Below are 9,076 nucleotides of genomic sequence, written 5' to 3' on the forward strand. Positions count from 1 at the left end.
CTTATCACATACTTAGATATCCACATCTGCTCTTGCCATCCAGCAGGTAAGCCAGGCAAACCCATCCCCCAGAACAATTTGCCTCAGCATTCACTTGTACCCAAGAGCTGTCAAAACAAGTGACCTTACTTGAACTGCATGAAGCAGTACCAATAGTCCAAGATGTCCTTCCAGGCCTTCCCCCAGTGAGCATAGAGCAGCAGAGCAGGACTCAAGGTTCAGCTCCTGCAAGAGAAGAAGGAGGAGTCACCGGGATGCAACAAGGCCTGTACTGGGAACATACACCTGCCCCATACCTGGGGTATGGAAACCTTCCACCAACCTATGTCTTGTGGGCAGATAGGAGACAGCAGCCTGCTCCCAGGATTCTGTGAAGGAAGCATGAAACCCATCTGTGGGACTGAGCTTGATCCTGCCCTGTCCCCCTCCACAGTACAGTTGGATTGGTATCTGTCACGCTTAACTCGAAGATGAAATCCTGCAAATTCATCCCCCTACACCTATCTCAACCACTTCAAAGTAGTCGGGAACCCTCATTATCACAAGGCATGTTGGAGAAGACAAAAGCACCCAACACAAGTTGGTGGCCAGTGAGAATCTGTAGATGAAGCCCATAATCTACCAGCAAGCCTCTGCCAAACCCTGATGGGGAACCATGCACTTCTCCACAGGCAGATTTCCTTCCCCAGCCCTAGGGGTAAGCCTGCTCTATGGAGCACAACAGGAAAGAACAGTTAAAATAACCGAATGGCAAGTCAAGAAAGAATACAGGCTGTGATTTTGTGTATTAAATGTTGCGTGAGAGATTGTATGGCCTAAATGACAGTCACTGGGGCACCTCTGGCCATCATTTCATTACCACACCAGTAGTGTTTGTGGGTAGGCACACAGCACCCAATGCAAGCTCAATGCATCGCCTGCTCCTATACTGTTTAGTTGGGAAAATGCTTGTAATGAGGGATCTCACACATCCTGATCCAATCTGCACAGCTCAAAGCACAATTACAAGCAGGAACAATGGCAAAGCTTGCTAGCAGCTGGAAAATCAATTGTGCTCCATGAATTGGCTGGGGAAGGTAAAAGCTGAGAGACAGAGCATTGCAAAACAAGCCTTCATCCAACCACAAAGACACAGCAGAACCTGAACTCTGCCACACCAGTTGTGCACAAGGTTTTTTGAGAGGGCTGTTACTAAAACTTCCCTTAATTCTGCTGGTGGGCTCCTGCTGAGGGATAGGGACAGCACTTTGTGAGGCACTATGGGGCACTGAAGGCAGAAAAGGGTTATTTTTCCATAGGCACTTCAGCACAGACCATTTCAAATTGGAAAAGGGAAAAAAAGCTTCCCCTTGTTCCTCTTGAAGCAGTGAGGAAATGAGGGAAAAATAAGAAGTCCATGACTCCTTATTCTGTTGTCACATTTCTAAATTACATCTCCATGGCAAAGTACTGAGCTGAAAGAACTACCTGAACTCTCCAGTACCAGGCAGAGGAAGCAAACGTCCTTTGGATTCATTAACCAGTAAAAACCTCCCTCACAGTCAGAAGCAAACAGACTGGAACTTCCCTCCAGCATTCCTGCAGAGCTGCTTTCAGGACTGCATGTTAAAGAGTGGTTACAGTTTGATAAGGCAACGATTAACTACATTAAGTAAGAAACATTAACCCAAGGCTCCTGGTAGTGATCCCACGTTGATCGGAGAGAGTGATGATCAGCAGCTCTCTCCAAGGCATACACTACAACAGTGCAGTGGTTTCACTTGTTTGTGAGACTGATAACTTGGCTTTCAATACCACGCAGAGCTTCAGCGAGCTTTACTGCTACTCCTATAAGCTGGCAAGCATTACGGGCAGAGATAACACTGGTAAATACACAGTGAGTGTGCAGTGAATCACTGCAGATTTCTCATCATACCCATTAAGGAATGAGGGTGTGTATATGGAGGCACACATGCAAAACTCACTAGGATGTTTATGACTTGGAAAGTATTAGCAAGTGGAGAAAATCAACCAGCTTTGCAAAAAGACATTACTCTCCTGGGGCTTTTTGTTTGAGTTTATTCTGGAGGAGTTTTCAGCTTAGCCCAAGAAGGTGCAAAGAATATTAAGAAGTCTTATATTTCTATTTCTGTATGCAAAAAGTCTGCACGTTCAGTAAAGGTGTCCAAATCAAGGAATTAACCACCCAAAGGGTTCTCCTTTCCTCATGGAGATGCATCAAGATAACTCCTGAATGTATAAGTAGACTCTTTTTAGAAGGGTTTCTCCATATGGATTTCCCCTCATCCTCTACTGGGAAGGAATATCCCAGCACTGGCGAACACAGACATCACCTCTCTTATATATAATCTTTAAAAAATATATACACTTTAAAAAAATAAAACAATTAAGTCTTATAGCTGTGTTCATATTGCTTAACAAGGAAGAAAACGCATAAATCTCTTCCACGTCATTACAGCAAAGTAATGACATGCAGCCAATAAAGGGGTTTGCCCATGGCCACTCTGCCAGGCAGCAACAGATCTCAGTTCAAGCAGATCTTAAGCCAAATGACTTATGGATGATCTGCATCTTTATGGGCAAAGGAGCCAAGCAGCACAAGGTACTCACTACACATTCATAAATGCAGTGAACATTAGGGACTGTAAACACAGCAAGAAAGAGAGTTATCTGTGTCTAAAACACATTTAGGAGAAGCCAGCTGAGGAGTGGAGAGCTGAAAGGTGGGCAGTGGTCAGCAAGGCCCTCCTGAAGGCTCAGCAGAACCCAAGCATGCAGACCACAGGGTCTCCAGTGCTCAGCTGGCACCTTCTGCAAGATCCAAGTCAATCAATAGAGAACTTCCAAAACACGGCCATCACACAGAAAACACTTCCTACTTGGTTTTGTGTGTGTTTTGTTGTTGTTGTTGTCTTTTAATTTTCCCCTGAACACAAATCCAATTTCTTCTTCTGAGAAGCACTGCACTGTTTGGTTTTTTTTTTTTCCGCTCTCTAAACTGATTGTTTTGACACGTAAAATGAGTTATCTCACCATCTGTTTGTAATTGCCGTAATGAAGCTTTAACAAACTCAAAGAAAAACCAGCACCAAGAACAGGACATTAACGGTCTGGGAGATGAACTGATGATTATTTGGGATTATTTCATACAGCCGGGATCTTCTGATAGCCAAGAACCCAAGCACAGCCAATCCCACAGCCAAGACATCCAAACAAACCTTCGCAGTATTTCCAAGTTTTGGCTGTTGCATTCCACAAAACCTCCCTGTAATTACATATCAAATGACGTCAAGGAAAGCTCAGCTACTGGACGCACATCTGCATGCTGCTGCTACCTTGTTGCTATATATATATATACACATATATACATACATACACATATATATATATATATATACACACACACACATATATATATATATGTATGTATAGCCTATGCTTATGCATCACGATGTTCACATTACAGGAAGTCCTTTTTCTGTCTCTGCTGGGCTTTCAGGAGAAGCTGGCTCACAAGATGCTTGTTGAAGTTGGGCTGAGCTATGCCTCCTAATTCCTTATGGAAGGGAGCCTGGACAAGGCATTTCACATGATATGAAGGCACCTTCACAACACCAAATTCTTCCCCACTGACCACAAGGAAAGCCAAGCAGGTCTCAATGCAGCTGGACAGGAGCAGCAGCATCCCAGCAGCCATGAAACTCAGCGGGACAAACCCATTTGCTAAGGCTATGAACATTCATAGGCAAAAAAAGGGGGGGGGGAAAATAAAAGACCTTTTCCCTAAAATCCACTTTATTTTGGGCAGATGTAAAGGCAAAGTGTGTCCGCAAACCACAGCATCACACTAAATATTTACCAGAGCAGCAGAGATTTGAATGCAGCCATCACATTTACCACACGCACCAGGTTCCTCCAAAACCAAACAGATATGTTTTGTTTAGTGGGCAGTATCAAACCTGGCACACTGCATGGAGAAAAGCTAATAACTTGTAAATAATAGTTAACAAATACAACGCAACTACATGCCACACCACGATTGCCATGCTGAAGACAGAAACTATAAAGAAAAAAAAATGAAATGGTATAATATTATTTTTGTGCCTCATTAGATTTTTTACTGATACACTAAGAGGAAAATTAGGTCTTGATCCAGAGATTTGATCTCCTTTAAAAAGATCTATGTCACAGCATCCATCCCAAGTAGCAACGACTGTTTTCTAGATGGCCTTGTACAGTAAGGACTTTAGACTGTTTCTATATAAGCACCACAGCTGACTGGCTACATGAGACTTCACAATCTAGCTCCGGGAGTTTAGAATTAAGTGTAAGTTAAGGTGTGCTGGACCTTAGCACTTCAATGAATCACCACAGCAAAGTCACCATTCCCGACACTGCTGGAGAACCATATTGGAGCAATGAGCTGAAAGCCAAAGCAAACAGATGCAATAACAACATTTCAAGCCCACAACCACTCCCAAAAGACAAAGTCTTTAAATTCTAGTACAAATCTTTCTGCTTCCCCTCTCCTTTTCCCTGACACAGCCAGGCTTGAGGCAACCAAGGCAGGTGACACATTGCCCTGCAAAGCACTGCGTGACCTGGAGAAAAGGAAGAGAGGCTGCAAATGAGACACCAAGATAAATGAGGTTGGTTCATGAAGGTCAGACAGTCCAATGCCCCCAGTCAAAGCACAGCTGTGACATCATGGCAATGACATCAACCCTATGCTCTCACTGAACTGTCACTTAATTGTGGCTTCTGTCTCAATTCTCAGTTGAGAAATGGAGTAAGAAAGAACTGCTTGGCCACTGGAATGAAGTCAAAGTCATTAGCAGTTGCGAGGCACTCCAACTTGGGAAGAAGAAAAGAAGTGAAGACAGTAAACAGTGATTACTGTACTTAGAAACCTTCTGATAAGGATGGAAACATGCACATACTGCAACCAACTTCCTTTCTCTACTTAAAGGAAGTTTATGTAAAAGATGGAGACCAGCTTTTTAGGTGGTCTGATAGTGACAGCGCAAGGGGGAATGGTTTTAAATCAAAAGAGGCAAGATTTAAGTTAAGTGTTAGGAAGAAAATTGTTCAGAGAGCAGTGAGCTCCTGGCACAGCTGCCCAGAGAGCTGTGTGTGCCTCACTCCTGGAGGTGCTCAAGACTGGATGGGGCCATGGGCAGCTGGTAGAGGGCAACCAGCTCATGGCAGGGATTGGAACTGGGTGGGCTTTAAGGTCCCTTCCAACTCAAGCCATTTTATGATTCTGTGATTCCAGTAGCACACAAGCATTGACAAATGAACACAAATGAAATGCTGTCCTGCTGTGCTAGTACAAAGCACCAAGTGCAAGCCCACGCTGCGTGCTGTTGTGGCTCCATAACCAAGGTCCCCCATGCCCAGCCCCCATAGGAAACAGCTGGGGTCTCTTTGCCAAGCTGTTTGCAGATCAAACGGATTAAGTGCAGGGAGAGGAACAGACAGGCCTAGAAAATGCAGCAACCCACCCAGGATGCAACCACCTCCTCCCCACCCACACAACCACACAGAGTGCCACCCAGTGCCACCCAGCATCAGTGTCCCCATGGAGAATCACTGTCCCCTGCCCATGGAGCAGCTGCTCAGGGTGCCAGGCAGCCCGGGTGTGCCAGGCACTATGGGATTACATTATTCCATTGCTCAAAACAACCTGTCACCAAAGCTACATAGAGCTTAATTATATAAATAAGGAGATCTGGATAATGTTCCTAAACCAATAATGAAAGAGAAGGTCTAATGATGCAACAAAAATCTGCAACCAAGTGCTCAGATTACAGCCCGTTGCACAACAGCTCAAGCAATTCAGCACTTGGGCAGCTGGCTGCAGGGATGTACTGGGGATGGTGTTTTTCCAGAATCACTGAGATGCACCAGCAATAAGAAAGGTAAAGAATGGGAAGCACTCTGCTCCAGCAACAGCACCATCCACAAGAGATGCTCCAAAGCAAACACCCTCTGCTTATCCTCAGTCATCTGCCATATCTGCATCCAAACCCAATAGACACATCCAAACATGGTCCAAGCAAGAGAACAGCTGCTGTTTCCAGTGCCAGGTCACATTACAGAGGTGGCATCGCTCAGCTCCAACCTGCTGCTTTACAACCACAGCGACTTTTGCACTGCTGGGCAACCTTGCCCCCAGCTGTGGCCCTATCTACAAAAGCATTATCAGCACCAGGTCAATAGAGAGATATCACCCATTGACTATGACAATAAACATGGCAATTTAGCTATTTGATCAGCACTCACAGCATGAGCAGTTTATAAGGAAGTGAACATACATATCCCAAGACAGCTGAGTGTGTTTTCTGTTCCTGAGTAGGCTCTAATACTTCCAGATAATATTGATCTCTATTCATAGCATAGATAACTGGGAAATCATTTGGCTTGAAATGGCTTTTCTGCTATATTAACACATTACATCAATAAACATGGTACCAAATTGCAGCTCGGCAGCATCTTTTTAGTTATCTTTGTTAAGCAGTCAAATGAAACACACCGTACCAGTGCCAGGGCCAAGAAGCATTATTTGGGCTTTCAAAATCAGCCAAGTGGTACAGTCAACAAAGAAACTGAATGCTGACAGACTCCAGAACTCACTCCCACGTGTTTCCTGTCCCGTAGGCCATCCCTGCTGTCTCACCGGGGCTCAACAGCCGCTCCGTGGGCTGTGGCTGTACAGCTGGCAATGAACATGGCTCTATGAGGCCACAAGGAGAGGGCAGAGCTCAGAGGTTTTACTTTATAGATCACTGAGGACTAGGAGTGAAGCCTCCAGGCACATACTGTGCTGCAGGGTCATTGCTGGGTCTGCTCCATCCCAACCTCTGGGAAGAAGCTTGGGCAAGTGGGCTTGCATCACCAAAAATACCACCAAGTACACAACAGCAGAGCCGGGAAAACTACACAACATTTGTCCATTGTTTCCTTCATGCACAGACCCATTTATGCCCCAGCAGATCTTATCGCAGGGTGCTGCTCTGAGCCTCCTGCAGCCACAGTGGATCAGGCAGCTCACATCAGCGGTGGCTGAAAGCAAACAGTGTGCAACCACAGAGTGTCTTTCAGTGGTCCATCTGCTTTACTTCCATGCAACTTTCCCCCGCCTCCTCTAACAAGGAAACTGCTCTCATTCAACCGTTTTTGTATTTTTGCCCTCCCTCTCAAAAGGCAGAGACTTTTAGCAAGAGACAGGTCATAGCTACTCAGTGTACTGCAAGCAGAGAAGCAAAGGACATCAATGGACAGCATTAGCTCATAGCATGGACTTTGCTCAACAATGAAACAGCCCAGTGCTTCAGTAATTCCTGGGAAGGAGACTTTCAAAACAAGTCAGCAAGCATCCATGTAACCCATGTCCAAATCATTGACAACAAATCTACCTAGAACCTTCCAAGCACCTGCTGCTGCTGCATTTCTCTTCCCATCCACCCCCTGCTTGGGTTAAAACAACAAAAGCAGTTTTCACCGAACAGACTTCCCCTCGTTCTTACAGGTATACAGCAAAGGATCTCATTGATCAACACAATGAGCATTGCAGGAAAGAGTCAGCATTACAGCTGACTGTAATTGCAGCACACACCCTTTGGCCAGTACACCTGTACCCGCCTGCTTGTGCAATACCCTGGGTGTCAGCAGTCCCAGCGGGTGCTATTCAAACACAACAAAGGCACAGCCCACAATTCCACGTGCATGTAGGGTTTCCAGTGTCTATCTGCCCATCTGTACCTGTGTGAGTGGTGATTCACCCACTGCAAGCACAACCCCACATAGTTTGGATCTCCCCTTTGCCATATTACTGTAGTTGATGCTAATCTGTTTGCACGTTGCCTGCCTTCCCCAGGACTTGTCGTAATCCTGCACAACAATAAATAGGGTTAGCTTAAGCAAAACAACAGGCCACCAACGATATTTAACTGGCTTTCCTGAGCCGAGAAGGACTCATCAATAGCACGTACAGCCTTTTCAATATGCCATAATTATCAGGACTGGTAAAGATTTTGCTCCTTGTTTTCTTTCAGCTGACCATATACAGCACCATACATGGTCACTGTCTGACCTGGGATATTTTTCTTTGCTATCAATAAAGGAAAAGGGACAAAACAGTGTACAGCAATGCTGGGCATGGAGAACCAAACCACTGCTAAAAGTCCACCTGGCTGATAGCCCATATCACCAGTAAGTTCAACAGCAAAAGTAGGACTCGTTAAACCACTACTGCTTGGGATAGATACTGGTCCCTACAGGCGACCACACACTCTGGCACTCAGTCAAGATCCAAAACACTTGTCTATTTTTAAGACAGTTTTGCTCAGTAATTTGTGATTTAATTCTGAAGGGAAATGTTTTAAGGCAGGGACCACAGCATCATATTTAATGTTGTTTTTACCTTGGGTCAAATAGCCTTATTCTCTGTGCTTTTCATTTGTTGATGCTTGAGTTATCTTCTTCCAAGATAACAATTTCACTTGTGTTTCTTTCTTTCCCCTCCAGGTGCCCTGCCCTGAACAACAGCAGACTTCAATCTAGACGTTACTCTGCAGATAACATCTATTGCTAAACATCATTTTTCTGATCTGTACCTACGAAGTGCTCCAAGATACGCTCAATTAAAGTGCTCACTGTGACGTCTAAGGGCTCAGACGCCCTTTTTCCATAGCACTGTTACAACTAGAAACTAGAACTTCATGCCGTGAAGAACAGCGACACAGATGCCAATTCTATTTTTGCATTCCCTGTTATGCTTCAGATCTGTGAAAATGAAATGATATTTCTACAGATAGCTGAAAACTAAGGTGATAGAATGGCAGGAAAGGGCTCTTTGCTTACACCTAAATTGCTGCAGGTGACACAGGAATAAGAGATCTCCTGAGAACCTCAGGTGGAGGAAGGACAGCCAGAAGCTGATTAGCTCCCAAGCAACAGAGATCTCTGCATGCAAATGTCATGAGTGGCAAAGGGCTGACACGCATGTGGGTGATTAAGAAAGAATGAAAGGGTGGTGGCATACAAATAAAAAAAACAAAGTTTTCCCAGTGTT

At 44.8% G+C, this 9,076-nt stretch overlaps 1 protein-coding gene across 9 annotated transcripts in view; it reads right to left on the minus strand.

Annotated features, from left to right (window-relative positions):
• The window catches only part of AKAP13 (A-kinase anchoring protein 13), a 146,802-nt gene extending 146,564 nt beyond the window's left edge, over positions 1-238 (minus strand). For 5 of the 9 annotated variants that reach the window (XM_015873121.2, XM_015873125.2, XM_015873123.2 and 2 more), the window contains exon 1: positions 130-238. The gene's annotated coding sequence lies outside the window, so the exon portion shown is untranslated. The remainder of the gene's footprint in view (positions 1-129) is intronic. The other 4 variants (XM_015873129.2, XM_015873127.2, XM_015873126.2 and 1 more) reach the window with 1 other exon arrangement.
• Positions 239-9,076: the final 8,838 nt, after the last annotated feature.

This window comes from Coturnix japonica, chromosome 10 (genome assembly GCF_001577835.2).
Source record: "Coturnix japonica isolate 7356 chromosome 10, Coturnix japonica 2.1, whole genome shotgun sequence".
NCBI classification, from domain to species: domain Eukaryota; kingdom Metazoa; phylum Chordata; class Aves; order Galliformes; family Phasianidae; genus Coturnix; species Coturnix japonica.